The 23,832-nt window shown below is 47.5% G+C and overlaps 1 protein-coding gene and 1 long non-coding RNA gene across 9 annotated transcripts in view; one reads left to right on the forward strand and one right to left on the reverse strand.

Annotated features, from left to right (window-relative positions):
• The window catches only part of DDR2 (discoidin domain receptor tyrosine kinase 2), a 155,789-nt gene that overhangs the window by 104,806 nt on the left and 27,151 nt on the right, over positions 1–23,832 (reverse strand). Inside the window, exon 1 of one of the 8 annotated variants that reach the window (XM_058701531.1) lies at positions 22,528–22,917. The exons of the other annotated variants lie outside the window; for them this stretch is intronic. The gene's annotated coding sequence lies outside the window, so the exon portion shown is untranslated. Of the gene's footprint in view, positions 1–22,527; positions 22,918–23,832 lie in introns of those variants that run through there. 8 annotated transcript variants of the gene reach the window in all.
• LOC131496195 (uncharacterized) lies at positions 8,281–11,189 on the forward strand. Its single transcript, XR_009254375.1, has 2 exons — positions 8,281–8,426; positions 10,971–11,189. It is a non-coding gene; the product is annotated as an uncharacterized LOC131496195 (long non-coding RNA).

Raw genomic sequence — 23,832 nt, forward strand, 5'->3', positions numbered from 1 at the left:
ACATGGCTTTATCATTACATTTGAAGTGCGTTTCTGGCAAATAGCACATAGTTGAGCCATATTTTTAGAGCACTCTGCTATCTTTGTTACGTTATAGATTCAAAACAGTTAAAACGTCAGCAATTACATGTATTTCAATCTAATATATTAGTTTGTTTAATCCTTAACATGATAATAGCCCTACGCTTCACCAGCCTGGGCTAGTCAGCAAACGGGCCACCTAGTTCTGGTCCCTGGAGTTGTTTGTCACAGGCTGTACATATTCTAACAAGCCCACCTGCTCAGGGAGCCTTCCCCGCTAGGGAAAGAAGGAAAGTTCCAGGTCGCTGGCTAGACCTTTGGTCTGATAGTTCTTGCAACCATGCATGCCACTCATAACTGACTGCTGCTGGGTTGGGGCAGACAGAGGGAAATATGCTCTCTTTATGATCCCCAAGGGTCTGAGCAGCAGGGGCCAAAATCATTGGCAGACCAAGTGCCTGGGGGAGAGTCCCTAGCCAATTAAAAAAGGAGAACCATACTTCAGCCTGAGCCAACAAAGCAGCAGTGTCCAGCTCAAGTGAGGTCCACCAAGATAAACATTGACCCTCCCCACCCTCCACCCTCACTGTGGATAAGACACAGGGCACAACCTTGGGTCTGGCCCAAAGCAGACACACAGACACATCAGGGGCCTCATGAGGTTATAGCTCAAGGCTGTTCTGAACATGGCAAGAGTCCCCTGAATGTTCCAAAGAGGACCCAAAATTAAATTTCCTCCCTTAAAAATGAAGCAGCTAATCAGATGACTCAGGGCAGAGAAGCAGAGTTCCGCACACAAGTCATGGCTCCCTTCAGCTGTGAACATCCTTGGGCTGGGAACGTTCACTCTCCTACCACCCCCACCATCCATGCAGGGTCTCCTGGGATCTAGGCGGGTTTGGATGGTTTGATTAATAAAAACAGAAGGATATAATGGTCTGCTAAGTACCCCTGTCACCATGGAGAGAAGAGGACCTGGGGAGCCAGCATAAAGAAAAACAACAAAGATTCTCAATCAACCCACAACTGTAAATTGGCATAAGTCAATCAACCAAACTGCAACTGAAGACCATATAGATGAGATATTTTCTCGCATGAGGCCCTGGAAACCTTTCGCCTTCGTCGAGGCTGGGCACAGTACACATTCAACAGCATATGCAACCTCTGTGTGGCAGTAATGTATTTTATAAAGGCTAGAAAACAGATCCAGAAAGGTTAAGACACTTTCTCAAGGTCATCCAACAAATGGGGAAGCAGAGCTCAGGCTTAAATTCTGGTTTCAATCCAGACCTTTTGGCTCCAGAACATACTTTCTCCATTCTACCACACTCCATCGCAGAAGCAGATGCCAACCCTCAATGTAAGGATGCAATGCTCTCCAGACTGACTTCCCTGAGAAAAGTCAGCAAGTCCCTGACTGAACCAAGAACAGGACTTGGGTTTTCTTAGAAATGTTTAGCTCTGTAGTTTCAATTTTATAAGACTTGGCATTTATAGAAAAAAGACTGGAATGCGTTCAAGCTGATAGGATGTTGAGTAAAGTTCTCTCCCCCAGAAAGGAAACTTTCTCCAAGATTTGGTTGTCTTATTTTTACACTTTTTTTTCAAAGGAGTCCGGTTTTCCTGATGTCGCTCTAATTATGTCTGAGGCCAATGAACTGAGGCCTTCAGAAAGAAAGAAAGAAAGAAAGAAAGAAAGAAAGAAAGAAAGAAAGAAAGAAAGAAAGAAAGAAAGAAAGAAAGAAAGAAGCTAGGAAGTGTTGCTCTTGTTAAGAACGTGCCTCAGCATTGCAGGAAGCATCATGACAACATTTTACCCAAGTCTTTGATTTAAAAATAAGATGTCCGTCGACGTCTTTGAGAATTTTTGCATTTCTCATTCCATGTCAAATTGCCCCAAGGCCTCTCCTTTACCCATGGGTCTCCCAGTCTCTCAGACTCCACTGAGCTCCCCTCACCAAAACCAAGCTGGAGGCCAGCGGCTGGGCAGTTTCTTCACTTCACTGGGGTTTTTTAACACAACCTACCTCGTTATCTGAGAGACTCTAATAGAAATTGGAAGTGTACAAGTGGTTGTCGGGAGATGGATTTACAGGGAGATGTGAGGTCACACCTGGAGGGTGGCCAGCTTTGTGAGAAATGCGTCCTGGGCAGCAGACTGGACGCTCTTTTCTCATGCCTCAGTCACTCACTCTGTAACCCGGGGCCTACATTTCCTCATCTACAAAAGAGATGTTTGGATTAGACAATCTCTAAGGTTCCTCCCACCCTGACTTTCTGCAGGCATAGGTTCCTAATGCTAAATCCCAGAGGATTTATTTGACAAAGGTTGACACACCAGGTAGGACAGACCTTTAGCAACCAAGTATTAACAATAGCTTTTTAATGAGTGTTTACTATGTGTCATGTACCATTTTTAGTGTTCTATATCTATTGCTTCATTGAACGCTGACAGCGACCCTGTGAGGTTAGGAATTACGATCATTGCTAATTTACGTATGAGTAAATTAAGGCTCAAACAAGTTACTTAACCTACCCAAGGTCCCACAACTAGTAGGTAGGAGAGTTGACTCTTGAACTCACTCACAGTTTGGATTCAGAGCCATGTTCTTTAGTTCTATCCTCTGTGGACAGATCTGTGCAGAACTCAGTGTCTCCCCAGAAGAGTGACCTTTACTGACTTCAGGTTTCACCAAATTCATGCCCTGCTTTCCCTACAAGTTGCCCAAAACTCTGTGACCTGGGGCCTACGAAAGAGGTGTCTGAGGATTTCCCATCGATAAAATTTTTTTAAAAACAAACAACAACAACCACAAAACCTTTGCCAAAGCCCCGACACATCAATAATATGAAATGAGAGAGGTGACAAACAGCATATCTAGAGATCTGAGCCCAAAGCTGAGAGAATAAAAATAATATCCAGGAAGTGACTTCAGAAGTAGGATACCTTCCAGGAGCCCTGAAATCACTGACTTCCCCCAAATTCATACCCCCATGTTGGCTTCTGCCTGGTTCCCACAGCAGAAGGCTGCCTGGGAGGTGCCCTTCAGACCCAAGACACTAAATGAAAAGTCTGTGTGGATGAGTCATCCAAGCTGGAGAGTGTAGAAAAGTCAGGAAGGAAGGAACTGGCTAGAAGACTTCCCTCAGATGCCCCCACCTGTCTCTGCTGTAAGCCCCTCTGTGCTTCCTCCGCCTCCCTGGGTTACCCCTGACAATGAGAAACCCACCTAGAAAAGAGCTGAGGAGACTGAAAAGATGAACCGTGATTTATCCATGCATGGAGACTTGCAAAGAGTAACTAGCCAATGAGAACCCATCGACAAATAGAATATTAGTAGAATACCAACTATATATGCGAGGCAATCTGGAGATAGAAACGCCTCACCCTTTTGTCTAAATCCACCAAAGTAACCAACACAGAGTTGGAAACAGGAAACCCACAATAAATTTGAAGTCTTCAACCCAGTAACAGTAGAATTGGGAAGTGGCTCCCCAGGGGGTAGAAAACATCCTGTCCAGATCCTTGGGGAAGAAAAGAAAAAGGCAAACATTTGAGGGAAAGAGAATCTCTAGCCTCATCCCACCGCCATGAACTTGGATCTCAACTGAACGATTATCATTCTTCCTGCACTCCTGGGAACCAGCCCACAGCATCCAGAGCTGGCACTAACCCAGACTGGCCATGTCTCTGGGATAATATTGTTTTTGGTTCCCTTTCTGTGATTGGCCAAACCTCCTTTTGAGCACAGAGGAAACACTGTTGCCCTTTGACCAAATTAAACCCTCTTATTCCTTACAGGAAAAGGAGCAACTTTTCCCATTGTGCGGGGAAGAGAGAGCTGGGGATAGGGCACCGCGGGGAACAGCAGGATGGAGAGCACACGAATTAAGGCCACAGGCTTTGGTTCCAGCTGTATCTATTTTCCAACTGTGATCTGGCAAGTTACTTCACCTTAGAGAGCCTACCTGTGTCATCTGTAGAAGGCACTTGATAATATTTACCTCCTAGGATTTTTGAACCTCGGGGGACTTTAAAAAATACCGTACATGAGAGATGTCTGGAGGGCTCAGTCAGTTAAGCATCCGACTCTTGATTTCGGCTCAGGTCATGATCTCACGGTGGTGGGATCAAGCCCCGCATCAGGCTCTGCACTGAGTGGAACCTGCTTGATTCTCTCTCCCCCGCCCCCCCCCAACTCTGCTCCTTCCCCTCCCCCACCCCACCCCACCGGCTCCCAAAATAAATAAATAAACATTTTTTTAAAAAAAACACTGCACATAATGTACCTGGCATTGTAATTGGCACGTAGTAGGTTCTTAAAAAATGGTAACCATTATTACTGTTGTTTCCTAAGTCCAGGAGGCAATAATGAGATTTTCTAAGTAACCAGCCAATTTTGGCTAAATAAGTTACAAAACAGCTGCTTTTCCTTTAGTTTGTTAACAAACATTAGCTGAGAACCTACTACGTGCCCGAAAAGGCTTTGGGGACAGAAAGAGAAATGACACACTTTTCCGTCCTTAGGGATTTCACAGGCTAGCAAGGGGAAAGTATTACATAAACCCTTAAGAACAGTGGTGTGACAAGTGTTATAGAGCAAAGGGCTGTGTGAGCACGAGGAGGGAGCAGTTAATTAACTTGGCTGGAAGCGGCTTAGCATGAGTCAGGACGGAATCACTGGTCTGAGCTGTTCTGCCCATTTCTGCATGTGACTTGGAGCATGTGATCGGAAGTAAGGCACAAGGATAACTTCATGAGCCTTCAGGCCAAATAAATGAGTCTCAGTAGAAAGCATTCCTCACCGCTCACTCGCATTTACGCATGTGTGTGCACATGCACACACACACGCTCCACTGCACTAACATATAGGCCATTCCAGCGCACGCGCACACACCCCAAATCACTTGCACACACACACACACACACATTCCAACTTACTCCCCCAAACATACACATACACTCCCCCAAACATAGACATACGTATTCCAACTCAAGTGCACACACGCACACACACACACACTTCCCAACTTTCTCCAACACATGCATTCAACTTAATCGTGCTTACACGTTCCAATCAGCGCCCAGGTGGTGGCGTTTCACCTGCCTGTCTCTCCCTCTGCGCTGCTTAGAGAAATCCCCCGGGGCCACCTCTCCATGCCATCGCGGTCCCCAGCAAGGCACACAAGGCCCTCCATGATCTTGCCCCTCTCTCGAAGTCTCAAGCCCACCCCCCAGGCCATTGTGACCCACTCATTTATTTACTAAACATTAACTGAGTGCCTACTATGTGAAAGGCTTTGGGCCAGGCATGTTCTCCTTGTAACTCCTGCTTCAGCGGGCCAAAGCGTGGCTCCCTGAAAGCCCCAGCCTTTCTCTAGCCTCCAGGCCTTTGCTCACGGGTTCATTCTGCCGCGTAAACACCCCACAACGTGACATGACCACCAGCCTTCCCTTCCCACCATCATCGCCCCACAGAACTGACCGCACGCCTCTGCGATCCCATCCAACCTGTGGCAGGAGCGGCACAGCAAAGGCGTCCCTTTCTTCTAGTCATCGTCTACCTGCCCCTGTCCGCTAGCCTGTGATCTCTGTACTACACACTTCTTCATGTGCGGCGTCCAGCACGGTCCCTGGACCACGAGGAGCTCTCGGGAAGGTTTTGCAGAGTGAAGCAGTGTTTCTGCTCAGTTCCCAATTTTGAAAATGGTTTGTACCATTTATCCCTCCCCATTAAAGTGCTTCTAGAAAGGACAACTCTACATGGGTCTCTGACATTGATATTCACTTTATTAAGAATAATTACAAGGATGCCTGGGTGGCTCAGTCGGTTAAGCATCCAACTCTTGGTTTTGGCCCAGGCCATGATCTCACGGTTCGTGGAATCAGGCCCCGTGTCAGGCTCTGCACTGTTTGGGATTCTCTCTCTCAGTCTCTCTGCTCCTCCCCAGCTCACGCGCTCGCTCTCTCTCTCTCTCAAAAATAAATAAATAAACTTTAAAAAAAACCCAAAAGAACAATAATTACAATGTCATTAACAGATGACAGATAAGTTTTGTACGGTGTTTTACACCACTCACATTCAGACTCCTGACTGAACTGTGTGTTCACAGCAAAAGGGAAGAAGCATAACGTCATAAGCCTGTAGACCAAGTAGATGAGTCTTAGTAGAAAGCATTTTTGACAGAGACAGAAAGTAGAACGACAGTAGCCAGGGGCTGGGCAGGAGAGGAAAAGGGGGGCTCCTGCCTAACGGGTGGAGAGTTTCGGTCTTGCAAGACGAAAGCACCATGAGGAGAGAGGGAGGTAATGGTTGCATGTTACAAATACAGTTGCCCCTTGAGCATGAGTTTGAACTGCATGCGTCCACTTCTCTATGGATTTTTCCCCCATGAACACAGTACAATACTGCCAATGCATTTTCTCTTCCTTATGGTTTTCTTAATGACATTTCCCTTCCTCTCGCTCATTTGGTTGTAGCCATACAGTATGCAATACATGTAACAAACAAAATCTGTGAATCAACTCTTCATGTCCTCACTAAGGCTTCCAGTCGACAGTGGGCTATTAGTAGTTAAGATGGGGGGGGGCGTCAAAAGTTAGGCACAGATCTTTGACTGTTCAGGGGGTCAATGTCTCACAACCCTGTGCTGTTCAAGGGTCCACTGTATAGTTAATGTAACGAAACTGTGTTCTTAAAAATGGTTAACACGGTATTCTTATGTTACATGTATTTTACCGTGATGAAAAAAAATTGGAGGAAAAAGGGGAGATTTGTTGGTGAAACAGTACATACAGCAAAGGGGTGGTCCACTCGCATCAAAAGATAAATGTCACACTTTGCCCTGTTCACTGATCACCTGTGAAAGAGGGTTAATCCTGCTCTGAGTTATTAACTCCTAGCAGGGCACAGTCCCTGTTGCTGGTTCGTTCATTCTTCGGCGTCTGTCACTGAGTATCTAACGTGTTCCCGGTTCTGTGTTACGTTCTGGATACCCTATCAGCGAGTTAAGGGTCTACGTTATTGGGGTACGCTGAATCCTGTGACAGAAACGACCAGCCCACAGTGACTGAGAATGCGAAGGGTCTCTGCAGGTGGAGACGCCCTCCCTGAGATGACTCCCAGACCTGAAGAATGAGAAGGAGCCTCCAGGAGAAAGGCCTGGTGAAGCTGGGTACTCCATGCAAATAAAATAGCCTGCAAGAAAGGCCTCAGCAGAAAAGGGTTTTGGCCCGTTCAAAACAAAAAGAACCCCAAGTGGCTGGGGTGGAGACGACCAGAGTGGGTGGAGAGCCCCGTGCCACAGAGAGCTTCACAGCCACGCCTCACAGTGACATGCTGTGATCTGAATTGTCCCCCCCCCCCCCCTGCCAAATGCATACCATGGAGCCCTAACCTCTGCTGTGACTGTATAGGGAGGCAGGGCCTATAGGGGGGTAATTAAGGTTAAATAAGGTCATAAGGGTGGGGGTGGATCCTACAGGATCCCATAGGATTAACATTCTTGTAAGAAGAGAAACCAGAGAGCTCACAGGCTCTCCCTCTGTGCCCTGTGGGGACCCGGCAAGAAGGTGGCCAGCGGTCTACAGCCAGGAAGGTGGCTCTCGCCAGAAGCTGAACCTTTCCCAATCTTGATCTTGGACCTGCTAGCCTCCAGAGCTATGAGGAAGTAAGTTTCAGTTGGGTAAGCCATGCAGTCTATGGCATTGTGTTACGGCAGCCCAAGCTGGTGAAGAGGTTTGAGTTTTATACAAAGGAAATCAATGAGAAAGCTTAAACAAGGGAGTGACATCAACTAATATGTATATTTTTTTAGGCCACTGTGTTTGCTGGCACTGGGAGGAAAGGTGGGGACAGACAAGCACTGGAGGTGGAAACAAAGAGCTACCTCGGTCATGGTCACAAGGCAGGCCGTGGTGGTAGCCAGAACAGGGCAACGGCGGGAGCCCGGCAGACCTGCTTTGCTCTGGAGCGCAAAACACGGCTTGCTAGCGGCTCATGGGTGGAAAAAGGAACGAGCAAGGATGACTGAGCGTTCTGGCCTGACTGGCTAAGTGCATGTGTCACCACTGATTGAGTTTGGGAAGAAAAGAGCAAAGAGTTTAGAGGAAAAGCCAATTCGGTTTGGGACACACAAAGCTTCAAGTGCCTATGAGTCATCCGAGAGGAAATATCAAGAGCTCTGATTGTTATCTGTGTCCGGAACTAAGAGGAAAGGCCGGGGCTGGAGACAGGAAGTTGAGGGACAGAAGCATATAGACAGCACATGAAGTCAGAGACTGGCACAATCACGCAGTGTATTTGAGTAATGGAGACGAGAAAGGGGCCAGAACCCCGAGTGAGGCTCTTTCTACTCTACCACATTGCCTCTTTTTGCCTAGATTTATCAATGGGGGCAAGTAGGTAAGTACGTAGAATAAATAGAATAAAATGGGCATAGCATAAGCCACTGGTTAAAACTCGGGAGTTAGTCTTTTTTTTTTTTTTTAGAGTACTATAGATGGAGGAAAAATGGAGACCTGATTTGTTGACAATACTTACAAAATGAATTCTAGTTTAATTAAGGTTTGTGGTGGTATCTTTTTAAAGGTAAAGCAACTTCTCTCCCTCCCTCTCTCTCTCTCTCTCTCTGATAATGATAGATAGATATAGATAGATAGATAGATAGATAGATAGATAGATAGATAGATATAAATAGGCAGATAGATGATAGATGATTGATAGATAGATTGATAGATAATAGGTGATAGATGATAGATACATAAATACACAGATAAATATGATAAATAGATAACCTGCTGCCCATACATAAATAAAAATACAAATTTCATGAAACTAAAATGCCTCATATTCTCATCTTGAATAAGTCACGAGAGAAACAGAAAGCCAGAGCTGCCCTAACATGAGTTCTTTCCTCTCCCATGATTCAGTAAGCATTGGTGTCACCTTTAAATTTTCTAGTCAAGAAAAATTGTCTCCATATGAGTCAAAAGCGTTCTTCACTGTTCTGGACCCGGCATGATGCCTCCAACACGAAGCTGCTATGTGGAATCAGGCCCCGTGGGGGTCTATGGGGGACACAGGCAGGATAATGCCTCCATATCCCTCCTGAACCAGGGACCACTGGCTCCCAAAAGGTGCCCTCTGCGAGGCTCCTTCCACGCACGAGCCTTTTAATGATGTATTAATGTTCTTTAAAAGGCAGGGTAGGGGAAAGAATCTGGAAGGACATTTGAGTTGATTACAATATCTACAAAATTAACGTCTTTATATCTAATTACAGAACTAAAATGGACAATTAGAGCCCATAATTAAAGGACGCACATAATGATGAATTACAGTGTGCAATGAGTCGGGAAAACTCCTAATTATACTCTGGGAACCTGAAGTCCCCGGCACGAGCTCGCATTGCTATTTTCATCACAGGAAAGTACCTCCATTGAGCTCATCTCAGAAGTTTTCCGTGTCTCTGAGCGGGTCTGTTTCATAGGGACAGAGAGTCCCTGAGAACTTGCTCCTGAGAAACTTTTCCTGAGACCAGTCAGCACCGTCCACCCTTATCAGAAAGATGGGAACACTGGCAAATAGGCGAATCTCATCATTAGTGTGATGAAAAGCCAGCCTCTGGATAGTTTTGAAAAATGACTCTTTTACTGTCACACAATGGGTAGGGATTTGCCCAAGTAAGTCTTTTTAATTTAGAAGCATCATCAGAACAGTGAGTCCATTAATTAAAAAACAAAGAAGAGAGTATATGTGAATCTATATGTATATGTGTGTGTGTATATAGTCTACTGTATGTGCACAGGGGTGTATATATATAGTCTTCAGCAGGATGTGAAGAAAGACAAATACATCATATATCCATGTAGGTCCAGCCACTAGTGCGTGGACTAGTTTGCAAACAACGATTCTGGCCTATGACACACAATGAGAGTTAGAAAAACGCTGAAGTCCAGGCATAAGAGAGAAAACGTGGAGGAACGTGGGGCCAGAGGATCTACCTGGATGGAATGCTCCCAGGACATCAGGCACTTTTACCAGCACTGCCCGTGCAGACTGACCCGTTTAAGCAGGTCACAACTGTATGAGATGGGCATGACTCTTTTGCAGGGGACGCAGCGCAGCACAGGGTGGGCAATCACTTGCCCAAGCTCACCCGGCTGGTTTAAGTGGCAGGGTCGGGCTTAGAAGCCCAGCGTCTGGACACGGAGCCTAGCAGTGATCCACTGAAGGCTTCCCAGTTAAGAGTGACCCCGCCAGGTCTGTCATGAACATGAGGTCTGGTAGCTCTGGAAAGGACGGACTAACACGGAGGGAAACCTGCCATGTAGAGGTTGTCGGGAAAAGTGGCCCAGACGGGGTGACAAATAAAGAGAGAAGAGACTTGAGGGAACAGAAAGGGTGGGGCTAATGACCGGCAGGCATGATAGGGAGGGTAGGTCAAAGATGACGAAGTTTTTGACCCAAATGGAAAAAATAATAATAATAAAGAAAAAAGAATCGTAACAAACTTATCAGAGACAGGAAAGGGAAGGAAGAATATAATGGAAACGTTAAGTTCTTGCACAGATGCTGCGCCTTTGAAATGCCTACTAGAGGTTTCCACCAGGGGTTTTCCACCAGGCAGCTGGAGATTCAAGACAAGAGCTTGGGCAAAGGTCAGGCTGGAGAGACTCTCTGAACAGAGGTCTCTGAGGAGGGGAGGCCCAGGCCGGCAGAGACCCAGGCCGCCCAACACAGCCGAGGGAGGGGACTCACAGGACAGGAAAAGAGGGTCAGACGAAGAGCGTGACTCCAGGCAGGAAAGGCATTAATAATCAATCATCTCCTTCCAGAGGCTCCCTGCCCCTAACCCACACTAACCCCCGACGTCCGCATGCATAACCCACACCCTTGGGAACCGATAACCTTCAGGAAATACTAAAGCTATGACCATTCTTCCAGCTACAGAATGCGTAAGCTGCGGAGAGGAGAGGTGCAGCACCGGGACCACAAGGGCCCTGCCATAGCGCTGCCTGGTGACAGCGGGCGGCCACACTCGCGGTGGGCACGGCCGAGCTTGTAGAGGTGTCCAATCACTGTGCTGTGCACCAGAACCTGATGGAACGTTGTGTACCGACTACTCTTCAATGAAAGCCACAAATAAAGACGTGATCGTTACTACTCATTGGAATTGCTCAACAGGAAGCTCGGGAGGGGACGAGGGGCAGGGACCGTCTTGCTCACCACTCAATCCTAAAAGCCTACTGCTTAGCCTGGCACTGTCCGTATCAGGACACGTTGACCATGGACCTCACTGGTGAGAAGTTAGCAGCAGGGGCTCATTCCCAGTCCAGTGCTGTCTACCACTCCCCGCCGCACCCCCTACCCCCAGACCGCCGCCTGTGGTCTCTCGGGGCGGCCCCCATGTCACAGAGCATGTGTGTGTGCTGACAGCGTGCAGAGGCCAGACCACACCCCTAATTTACTGTGAACCTCCTGGCCCACGAATAAAAGATCCAGTCCAGAATTTCAACCACCATAACAAGCAGAGAATGTTTACTGGGGCCAACGCAAAAAGCATCCTTCTACCCTCTGGTTCCACAGAACTTGCACCAGGGTCAAATCTCTGAAATTAATGTTCCGGCTCCTCAGCTAACATAACCGCTCGCTTCTGGCAAATCAGAGAGGAGCCACTTATCCTTTCAGACCGTGTGAGCCTTTGGGTATCCGACCCGACACAGGCAGCTCAGGGTCAGAGGCAGCAGCAGAGCTGAATTCAGTCAATATCGTCAGAAGTATTCAGGCTGATATTAGCTACGTGGTCGATGCCCAAGAGAAAACTAGAGGGCAACGGTTTCTTTAATCATGGGGGCCATAGTCTTGGGTCTGTCAACTACTAGGCTCTAGTCCCCAGCTATTCAAACACTAATCTAGAGGTTAGCGTCAACTTGTTCTTGTAGATGTGGCTAAAGTGCATCATCCGTTGACGTTATATAAGAGATCATCCTAGATAAGCTGGATGGAACCGATTTGATCCGTTGAAAGGCCACAGAAGCAGAGTTGAGCCTTCCCTGCAGAAGAAGTTCCACTGGGGACAGCAGCTTCAGCCCAGCACCAAGATCCCCAGCCTGCCCTCCCTGGTGGCCTGCCCTGCGGGTTGGGCACGGGCCGAGGCAGCCCCCGCGGTCACCTATGCCAAGTCCTTGCAATAACCTCCCGACGTATATCTCCTACCGGTTCTGCTTCTCTGGTTGAACACTGAATGATGGCATCCGGGGTAGCCCTTGAAAAGATGCATCCAGTCAGTAAATATTCGTTGAGTGTCAGCCGGATGCCATGCCCTGTTCTAGATGGCAGAGATGCGAGAGAGTAGAGCAAAGACAGGTAGAGGGGCTGCTGTGGGCGCCTTGTGACGTACGAGTGCCAGAATGCCTGCTGTGCCGGGTGCTCCCCCTGTAGCACTATGAACCCCCAGTTTTAGGTACACAGAGATATGGAGACACACACAGGGAAGAAGGCTATGTGACCACAGAGGCAGGGGTGGGAGTGACTGCAGGAGCCACTGGGAGTAGAAGAGGCAAGGAAGGACGCTTCCGTAGAGCCTCCAGAGGGACCCCGACCCTGCGGACACCTTGATTTTGGACTCCTAGCCTCCAGGACTGTGAGACAATAGATTTCTATTGTCTTAAGCCACCCAGTCTATGGCAGTTTGTTAAGGCAGCTCTAGGCAACTAACAAAAATAGTCAAATTCATTCGTTCTTTTTCCTCAGCAGTATTCGTCCCATAAATCGGAGACTAAGGTCTGATGTGTCTAACATCCACATGCTTAGCCAGGGTTTCCGTGTGTCAGAGAATTAGTGTGGAGGCCCCCTGCTGCTCAGCGCCCACTCCCAGGGGCTTTCCAACTCAACTTTGTTCACAAACAGGCCACCAGCCCATGGGTTAGTTTGCCAAATTGACTATTTTAATACTGTATTAAAATTGGATTCATCTTGGTCACCGGATCTTCTTTTTTTTTTTAATTTTTAAAACTTCTTTTTTTAATGTTTATTTATTTTTGAGAGAGATACACACAGAGTGCCAGCAGGAGAGGGACAGAGAGAGAGGGAGACACAGAATCCACCTGGAGCTGTCAGCACAGAGCCCGATGCGGGGCTCAAACTCACAACCCGTGAGATCATGACCCGAGCCGAAGTCGGATGCTCAACCAACTAAGCCACCCAGGTGCCCCGGTCACGGGGTCTTCTCTACAGTTGTCCTCTACATTTGTCACCAGAGGGAAAGGCCTCTGTCTCAGCCCAGGCCCTGCCCTGTTCCCTACAGACATTTCAAGTTCTTTGCATCAGTTTGCATTTTTCCAGGCTGAATTGTTCTCCTTCCGGCCAGCCTCTATCCAATTCTATGAAATAATTCTTGGTCTCCAGTAACTGCCTATCAATGCAGCTGTTTTTATATCTTTTAAAAAATATTTTAATAAAAGCTGGTATTTCCTGCAGATAATTGAGGAAGATGTCCATTAATGCCAATCTTAACAAGGTGCCCACAGGCCCCTTTTAGACACTGCCCTGGGGTAGGGTGGGGGGTCAGTGTCATTGGTGGGGTGTCCTTTGTAATTCTCGGGCCACATTTGTAGCACCTAAGCCAGCCTCAGCACTGGGATATCATCTTGAGAACATTGGAAAAGAGGTGGTAGCTAGAGGGTCGTCTGGGTGGCTCAGTCAGTTGAGTGTCTGACTTCGGCCCCGGTCATGATCTCACGGTTCATGGATTCGAGCCCCGCGTTGGGCTCTGTGCTGACAGCTCAGAGCCTGGAGGCTGCTTCGGATTCTGTGTCTCCTTCTCTCTCTGTTCCTCCCCCACATGTGCTCTGTTTCTCTCTCTCTCTCCCTCTCTCAAAAATAAATAAACATTACTTGGGCTCTGTTTCTCTCCCTCTCAAAAATAAACATTAAAAAAATTTTAATAGATATTAAAAATTGTTTTAAGTAACTGACTTAGAGATGATAGATGATAGGTAGGTGGGGAGATAGATAGATAATTGATAGACAAATAGATGTGACTAGTTCCATTTGGAAATGTGGGTATGTGTGCATATAGGTAAGCCTGTGCAACTTTGGAAAAATATCAGAAAGAATAAGCATAAAACCTTGAATGTTAAGGAAAGCAGTTATCTCTGGGGAATTAAAAGAAACGGCTGGAAAGGGAAACTTTACTTCTCATTTTATATCATTCTTAAATGCTGAGATTATTGAGTTATGTTTATTTGATGACTTTCAGGTTCTTTTAATTTTACAAATGTTTAAGGGGAAAAAAGTGTTACATAAATGCCTACTCTTCAACTGCAACCCTATGCCAGACGATTTTACATACACGTTCCCGAAGGTACACATTTCAATCACCAGCCACTTCACACACACACACACACACACACACACACACACACGCACACTTTTTCAACAGCTGGGAAACTCAGCTGTGGGAACTCATCCCACAGTGATGAAGAGGCGTGCTCAAGGTTACATAACAAGTAAGTCAGAGCAAGGGCCCGTGGTCCACCCTGGCTGTCACCCCGAGCTCTCCACAGTTCACACTGCCCCCAGGGCCATCGGAGTATGTCTGTCCTTTGTGTGTTCACTCATCCAGTCCACTAATACGAAGGCGTCCCCTTGGTTCAGCACCATGCTTGGTTCTAGAAAGAGCTACAAAGATGAACAAGGCAAGTTTTCTGCCCTTAAGCAGCTCACAGTCTCCTGTGCTGTTAATATGAAACAGAAGGAAGCAGAATGCTCCATGGGCAGAGACAGAGTAAGCAGCCGGGGACTGCCCAGCTGCCCTGGCTGTTCCTGTGAGGCTGAGTCAGAAGACGACTCTGATCCCCTTCTTCTTGAGTGGCCTTTGGGCTGGAACATGGCAACGATGCCCTCAACGTTCTGGTACACCTCACTTAGCTCAACCAACCTCTTCGTTTTGTCCCATGTGGACGTACGGGTAGTAGAGAGAGAGGAGGGGAGGCAGGTGTTTGTAGAACTCTGAAGGGAGAGAAGGGCTCTGGTCATGGTGGGAGCTACCCATGAGCTGAAGGTCAAACCAGTGGTTGGCAGAAGGGCGGGCTGTGAAGTTCACATTTATGTGCTGGCTTAAAAAGAAAAAAAATTCCTTTGACTCAAAATAAACAGACTTGCTGTGAGGCCCATGTGTGATTTTTCTTAGGATTTTGGGGAATATTGTAAATGATCTATATGCCCCTCTCCCCCAAAGTATGTGGGGATCACAAGCTGGCTCTGTTTGGACCATAAACAAAGGATCTAGAGAAGTATGCACTTCATCCCAGAAGCTCACTTAATTTGTTATTTACCCCGTGGAGTTGAATTTTTATGCAGATGGGAGTATCTGTTATATCCTTGACCCGAGCCATGGTTTTGAGAAGACATAGTACGTATGAGGGGCCAAAGGGCCAATACACATGTTGTTCATCGGAACCCCAAGGGACACGTCACGAGGGAAAAGGGACAAGAGCTAGGAAGTGCAGGATTTGACAGGTGGAGAGGGGGAGGGACACTTAAGGGCAGCAGTTACAACGTGGGGCAAGGAACAGACAGCTGTCCCCTCCTGGGACACTGAGGTAACACGGCTTGCCCGGCTTTGAAGCTGCAAGGAAGCTTGGCAACCATCCACTACCTCCCTCATGTCACAGGTGCGCCATGTGAGAATCAGAGTGGTGAGATGGGCTGGCCAGGACCACACAGCACGACCAATCCCCTGGCCTGCTTGGCCGCGTTTTGTACTCGCTCTGTGAACATGCTGTTCCCTGAACAAGCAGAGGTTCAGAAATGGGAAGGTGGGGACACATACAAGAAATAGCAAGTCTGAGAGGGGATTTGATCTGAGGAGAAAATACACATAGAAAATACACACAAACTGGAAAAGGCGAGTTGGGATTTGCTTCTGGAAGATGTCGAATAGGAGACCAAGGGGTTGGGTCTTTTTTCCATGTAGATGACAGAGAACTACTACGTGTGTGAGAGCAGAGGTAAGGTAGCAAACTTGCTGTTTTCTGTCCCCAGGCACACAAGAGGACATCCGATTGGGAGCAAGGAAAGACCTTCAGAGTCCCAGGGAAGGAAAGAGCCCACCTTGATTTTTCATATTTTCTCTCTAAAAACTACAATTACTCCTTCATAGTATCATTCCTCTTCAAAAAAAACTTACATAGCTTCTTTTCTAATAGAGAAGCCATGCATGCTTAGTTATGAACTTTCAATCTTATGAAGAACCAAAATGGCTCCTATGAGCTCCTCAGCTAATAAAAAATCAAACTCAGTTAATATTTTGACATATTTTCCTCAGAGTTTTTGTTCTGTGGATTTTACATCATTATTTAATACCTTTATGCAACTTTGAAACTTCTAATTTCACTTAATATAAAACCATAAATTCTGAAATTATCTAAAGTTCTCAAAACGAGGGGCATCTGGGTGACTCAGTCAAACGTCCGACTTCGGCTCAGGTCATGATCTCACCGCTCGTGAGTTCGAGCCCCACATCAGGCTCTGTGCTAACAGCTCCAAGCCTGGAGCCTGCTTCAGATTCTGTGTCTCCCTCTCTCTCTGCCCCTCTTCTGCTCATGCGCTCTCTCTCTCTCTCAAAAATAAACATTAAAATTTTTTTTAAATTCTCAAAACCATCATTTTAAAGGCTTATAACCTGTATATTTAACCATACCCTCAGTGCTGGGCCTTTAGATCACTTCTTTTTCCTACCTAATGCTACCTACCTTGTTGTGTGTAACTTTTGTCCCCTTCAGAGTATTTCCTTAGAACAGATTCATAAATAGGAAATTCCTACCTCAAATAGTATAGACAGTTTTTAAGGTCATTCACACACCTCATCGAATTGATTTACAATGCTGGGGGCATTACGATACGTATAAATAACATGTAACTCTAAAAACCAGAGTTTTTATTGAATGAAAGTCGTTTCTTTGTTTTAATGACTTTTCTTTAATTTTGAAAATATTTCATATCTTAGGGTGCCTGGGTGGCTCAGCCAGTCCAGCATCCAACTCTTTTTTGTACTATTTTTTTAATGTTTATTTATTTATTTTTGAGAGAGAGAGAGAGAGAGAGAGAGAGAGAGAGAGAGAGCAGGGAAGGGCAGAGAGAGAGAGGGAAACGGAATCCCAAGCAGGCTCCGAGCTGTCAGCACAGAGCCCAGTGCAGGGCTCGAACCCATGAACCATGAGATCATGACCTGAGGTAAAACCAAGACTCGGATGCTTAACTGACTGAGCCACCCAGGTGCTCTTTAAGCATCCAACTCTTGATCTTGACTCAGGTCATGATCTCACAGTTTGTGACTTGAAGCCCCATGCTGGGCTCTGTGCTGCTTGGAATTCTCTCTCCCTCTCTCTGCCCCTACCCCGCTTGTGCTGTCTCTCTCTCTCAAAATAAATAAATTGGAAGAAAATTTTTTTAATTTCATATTTGAAGAAAAAATTCTCCATAAAATTAGACTGGGGGTGGGGGGTGGGGAGAGAAATACAGCTTCTATGAAATTCAAGGTCTACTCACCCTGGACCACTTTTGTTTTCTCCTGTCTTCTGACCAGTGCTCCGCCCCTCCCTTTCCTCACTACCCACCCCACCCCATCCTCTCCCAGCCTCTCCGATTCCAGGATGTTGTCTCTTCTGTGCTTATTAAGGGGGATTCCATCTTGTATTTCCCAGTAAAGGGTCCGAGTCCACACACACAGGCTTCTGCACCCTCTCCCAGGGCTCTGGAGAGTAGTTTGCAACGAAAAGATTAATGGTGCTTTCCTGATCTTCATGGCCTGTGTGTTTCTCATCACCTCCCTCTGGACGCAGTCGCTGGCTCTCATTCCAAAGCCACACACGGCTGGTCCTTGCTCCTCCCAGAGCAAGGAGACTTGCTAGGGCTGATGCTATGGAGCCAGCCAAGTCACCAGTCTCTTCCATAGTCAGAACCCCCCTCTTCTCTTTTCCTCCTGGTACAGCTCTGCTCAGACTCCTTCACTGCGCACCTGCCCTTTTGCTGGCCTCCTAACAAGCTTCCCCACCTCTGCCTCCTTCCCTTACAATCTTTCTTGCACACTGCAGCAAAATCGAGTCTTCCTGGGGCAAAATTTATATCGTCTTATAGCTCTGCTCAAGCATCTACAGCAGATCTCTATTACGTGGGAAGCCCCAAATCTTAGAGTGGACCAGTAAATATGCACCAGGTCCTTTTTAATGGGTACACATTAAGTGCCACAGAGGCTATACCATGAGCTCTGGGTCTAGTTTGGGGAACTAACCCAGACATGTGAAAAGTCACAAGGCTCCAGCCCCCACCTCCTTCCGGCAATCCAGTCCTGCGTGTGTGACAGGCAGATCTCACACTTGACGTGTTTCAAACTGAATTTACTCTCTTCTCCCCAAATCTATGTTTTTTACATAATGGTTCCACTCTCCAGGCTCTCAAGACAAGATAGATGCATGTCACGAACATGGGGAGATTTGACGGGTGGAAGATTTTGGTCTTGTACTGTCCATCAAAATCCAACTGTCTAATTACTCGCTTTCTTGGTTGTACTTAAGAACATAAAGGGACACAGAAACAAATAGGACATGCCCCCACTGCTGTGAGCGTATAATGTTCTGCGGGAGACACAGAGCTGCTTGTCCATTGTCAACTCATCCACCCAAGCTGTGCCTCACAAGCCTGGGTCTCCAGATCCAACCTCCCCCCAACCCCCTCAACCATTCACTTCAGGAAAAGTGGACTAGGATGTCTCCAGGTATTTTCATGATTCTCCAGTACTTTGTCATCTACCAAATCCCAACTGATCCAGATAGTAGAATCACCATAATATCCAGGTGTATCAGGAGCTAAGGGTAAAAACTATTAACAGAGATCCCTGCCATGGATGACTTTACAACGTGGGGAGAGAGGCTGACACCTGAACGGATGATTTCCCCGTCATACTGTACGTAGCCAGACTATGGGGCTACAACAAACACAAAGAGAAGGGATCTTCTGGCCCGGCCGAAGATTCAGGGAGATGTGGGGAAAGTGGGGTGAGGAAGGAGGAAACCTGCCAACTGGAGCGGGAGTGGGGAGTGGGTGGCTCACAGTGGAGAAACCAGAATTTGCACCCAGGTTTGTGTGACTCTCCAGTTCATGCTTTTCCCACCATCCTGTTACGTGGTAGGCTTTCAGTGGATATCCACCCACTGGATGAAAGAAGAAATAACAATACAGGAGGCGCCAACTCATTCCTACAACCTCTCAGAATAGTTTGGAGGTAAAATAAAGTCTGGAATTGAGAGGGGACTCCTCACTCTTGTCTACACCCCCTCAACAAAACCCTGCTAGTGTCCCGGGCTATGCAGACGATGGGAAAAGAAACGAAGGAAACCTAGAGCTCCAAGGGCTACAGCAAAGAATCCCATAGAATCCCACGTCAAATCACGCTGGCCCCAGAAAACCCCTGGACAAGGAAAAGGGATCCTAATTCTCCTACACCCATCTCCTCTGAAATTCGGTTCTGGAAGGAGAGCCAGGGGATCAGAGCTGCGCGCCCACATCCTTGAGCGATTACATGGGGCTGCCTTCTCTCCGCCCACAACCCCCCTGCTCCACTGTGTTTGCAGAGCAGATGCCTCGGGCCAGCAGCCCCCCTTTCTGTACTTCCTGCTCCTTGGCCCCAGCCTCTGCCTTCCATCTCTGTATGCTTGGCATACACGCAGCAAGCCTGGAGCTGGAGTGTGCCATCATTTCACAATTCACAAACCCCAAATAAGAGACAGGTGGTGGGATTCTCCCAGGGAATGGAAAGAAGGACTCCAAGCCCACACTGTCTGAATCTGGCTGCCCAGGGAACAGCCCAGAGGTGGGCTGGGCTGAGGCTACTGTTTCAGGAGATTCTACCCAACCCTTTCCAGGCTGTTTGATCCCTTGGTCCCGCACATTTCTCCTCAGGATTTCCTCTTGGATCCTCCCAGTTCTTTGGGAAAGTCAAAACTCACTTTGAACAGTCCATGGAATCGATTTGTGGAAGAAGGAGTCAGCTCAATAAAATTACAATCATTTCTTTAGAGGAGGTTGTTATAAAATGGGCCTTGGAAAGTCACAGACTCCTTGGTACTGATATCTGGATCGATTTGGGGCTCAAGACACTTCATTGCCCACTAGGGAATTGTTTTATGATTTAGCTTCTCCATGATAGATTAAGACGGGCTTGCAAATTTTGCCACTGGGACAAAAGACTACAACTATTTCCTTTACTTCAAGGAAATATTTTGGGTTCATCTCATCAGCCACTACCAGCAAACTTTTTAAAAATTTTCTGTAAAGGCCCAGAGAGTAAGTATTTTAGGCTTTGTGGGCCATAAGGTCTCTGTCATAACTATTCACCTTGTCCTATGTAGCACAAAAGAAGCCATCGGCACTAGGCAAATAAATGAGCAGAGCTGTGTGCTAATAAAACTTTATTTACAAAAACAGGCAGCAGGCTGGATTTCGACCACAGGCTGTAGTGTGCCAAACCCTGACAAAAACCCTGTGTTCTGTGCAGGAGTATCAGTTTGAGGAGCGAATGATGTTCACTGACACCCTTAGGAAGGAAGTTGCTGCTTTGGTATGAGAAAACTTTGAGGTCTACTTGTCTACTATTACCTAAGGAACCTAAAATAATATCAGAAGCTGCATATTAACACAATCCTCAGGTGCTTTGTACACATTACATCTGGGGACCAGTGTGTCTCAAACACCTATCAAATTACAGGGGTGTCCAGGGGGCTCAGTCAGCTGAGCGTCCAACTCTTGATTTCGGCTCAGGTCACGATCCCAGGATCATGGGACTGAGCTCCTCATTGGGCTCTGCACTGAGCATGGAGCCTGCTTAAGATATTCTCTCTCTCTCTTTCTCTCTCTCTCTCTCCCTCCCTCCCTCCCTCCCTCCCTCCCTCCCTCTGCCCCTCTCCCCCACTTACATGCTCTGTATGTATATCCCCCCCCAAAAAAACTAAAAACAAAAAAAATTACAGACTCTGAGGTCTAAGGCATGCAACTCTGTCTTCAACAAGCTCCTAGCTGACACCGATGCTATCAGTGAATGAGGCTTCGATTAGCAAAGATCTGCTTTGGACCATCCTCTATAAAACCCAGTTCCAGGGTGAAACATGGGAGCAGATGGGTTCCAGCTGCCCACCACCAACAACCCCGTTTCTTAACCCCCAACAGATAATGCATGTGGAATACTACGCTAGATGTTACACAAAAGCAAAACCACCTGACAAAAAGACTCAGACCTTGGCTAAGAGGTTCTCGCAATCTTTTTTTTTGGGGGGGTGGGGGTGGGGGTGGGGGAGGAGGAGCTCATACACATAAAGAAATTAATCAGTATAAGAGGTCACATGAATGTCTAAGACAATAAGACATCAGTGAAAAATCCTGACAAAGGCTATGAACGTCTAGAAGGGATACCCCAACCCCTCTCATCCATCACAAGGGGAGGAACCTGAAGCTCCATGCCCCAGGAAGCAAGAATTTTGAATAGGTTCAAGCTCAGAAAGAAATTCAGGAAATGTTGCCAGCCAGAAACACTTAACATCATTCCTGCAGCCCACAATCTCAGGCTAAAATAATTAATATAATATGAGAAATTATAAGGCAATGAAAATGGAAACAACGGAAATAAGATTCTTGCTAGCAGCCCTAGATGTACCCTGAGGGCGATGCAGTCTGTGGCTGACCCTCAAATCTCTTATAAGCCGTGAAGATCAAAGCAAAACCAAGAGACTGACACCTTAGAACGTGCTGCCTCCAAGTGTTTCACGCATATATATTCTTAGGCGTCTGAATATTTCCCCCCTAAATCTGGCTCAGAACTGCACCCCCACTCAGCAAGAGGGGCATCTGAAATTGGCATCCTCAAAAGCAAAGTCACTCCTAGGGCACGTCCCACGCAGATGCTGAATCCCTAAGATGGCGTCCAGATGTCACAGACCAGCCAGCGGTCAGAGCTCTCCCCAGTCTGGCAGCCACCCTCCTCTCCAGCTCTCCCTTCCACCACCCCTCGGTCCTAACCCTCTGCTCCCCACAGATTGCTATCTGCCCCCTCCCCTCCATTCCCACATCCAGCATCATCTTCGTCCACTGCTCACTCCTCACCCTCACTGCTGAGGTCAACCCCACCGCTAGTAACCAACCCATAGCTCGCCCTCTGCATACTGCACCGCTGCCTGGCACCCCCATGCTTGGCCCCAGCCCCACCCCTTCCACCATCGGGGACCCCCCCAGCCACAAGTGCCATCCCCTACAATCACCACTCACCACCCTCTGGGCACCTCCTTGAGCATGGCTCTCTTTTTTGTTCCTTCCCTTTCTTGTTGGCCATGAGCACTTGGGCTGGAATGATCCCCCACTCCTATCCATATGCTTTCAAATCACCTGTGGAGTCCCTCACACATCACAGGTGTCCCGTAACAGTTACTATTTTTGTAAGTAAAGCCGTTACCCAAAGTCCTTGGGTCCCACGCTGCTCTCCAGCCCCACGGTTCCTTGTACATCACCACCGTCCATTCGCAGTTCATGCTTTTCAGAACATTGTTGAGCCCATTTCATCTAGAAACGTCTAAGCCAGCTGCACACCTGGCCTCCCTTCCCCTGGGCAGGCATGTCCCTCAGTTTCTAACCAGTCTCTTCTCTCCTCACCTCGTGGCACACCCACAATAGCTGTGGCTCTCTGATTACTTAGACACCGATCCTGACCTTGTCCTTCCTGTAATGATCCTGGCACAGCCAAACTCCAAAATCTCAGACGCCTAGGTTTATGTAGCAATGTGGTCACAGCGCCTCATTTATCTCAACCGTAACGTGCTCTGTAACAAGCAGATGCCTCCCAGGTTTGTCCCGGCCACCGCTCCGAATGCCACCCGTCCCCACGCCACCCCCACGTGCAACCCCCCAGGCTGTGCGGTCGCCATGCCCTGGAAAACATGTCCTCCGGGACACCTGAAACCAGAACCTCCCACCCAAGACACTCATGAGAAACAGACCAGCCCTTGGCCACTTGCAATGGGAGAAAGACAGCTTCTAAGTCACGAGGGAGAATCAAGCTCCGGTTGGAAATACAAACTTTTCCTTTAAAGGAGAAGCTAACGTTGGCAGTACTACTCTTTTGAGCTGCTCTCCAACAAAGCTGGAAGAGCCATTTTGGGAGAGAGAGGGAAAGGAGGACAGTGTGAGTGACAAATGGAGAGAAGGAGACAAAAAGAGAAAAGTGAGAGGAGGGAGGCGCGGAGGGGGGAGGAGGTGGGGGGGGCAGAGTGAAGGAATGAAGACCCAAAGGGGAAGGAGCAGAGGGGGAGGGCAGAGGAGGGGATGAAGAGGGAGGAAAAGGCAGGGAAGGCAGGCTGTGCTATGCTGGCTCACAAACACGGGCCACCAGTTCTGTGGTGAGTTTGATGGTGTCCCCTGGGAGCTCTAACATCCATGAGGGGACAGGGTCTCCATGGGCTTGTATAACACTGGGCTGGGCTGGGTGGACCCCAGAGCCCCCTGGGGCCCAAAACAAACAACCAAACAGAACTGGAGGAATTGATCTCCAAAGGCTATTGTTAACCTCTGCTCTCAGTATTTGCGACTGATGCCAGATCTTGACCATACATTGGGATCAGCCCCATGTTCCAGAGCATCTATTAATAACACTGCCTTTCCCTCGCAAGTGTTCCATTTAGATGTTACATTACTTGGTCCTCCTATTAATAGGAGACACAGGAAACTGAGACTGAAGTCTCTGGACAGAATGAAATACTTAATG

The sequence above is a fragment of the Neofelis nebulosa genome, chromosome 15, assembly GCF_028018385.1.
Source record: "Neofelis nebulosa isolate mNeoNeb1 chromosome 15, mNeoNeb1.pri, whole genome shotgun sequence".
In the NCBI taxonomy this organism is placed as follows: Eukaryota; Metazoa; Chordata; class Mammalia; order Carnivora; family Felidae; genus Neofelis; species Neofelis nebulosa.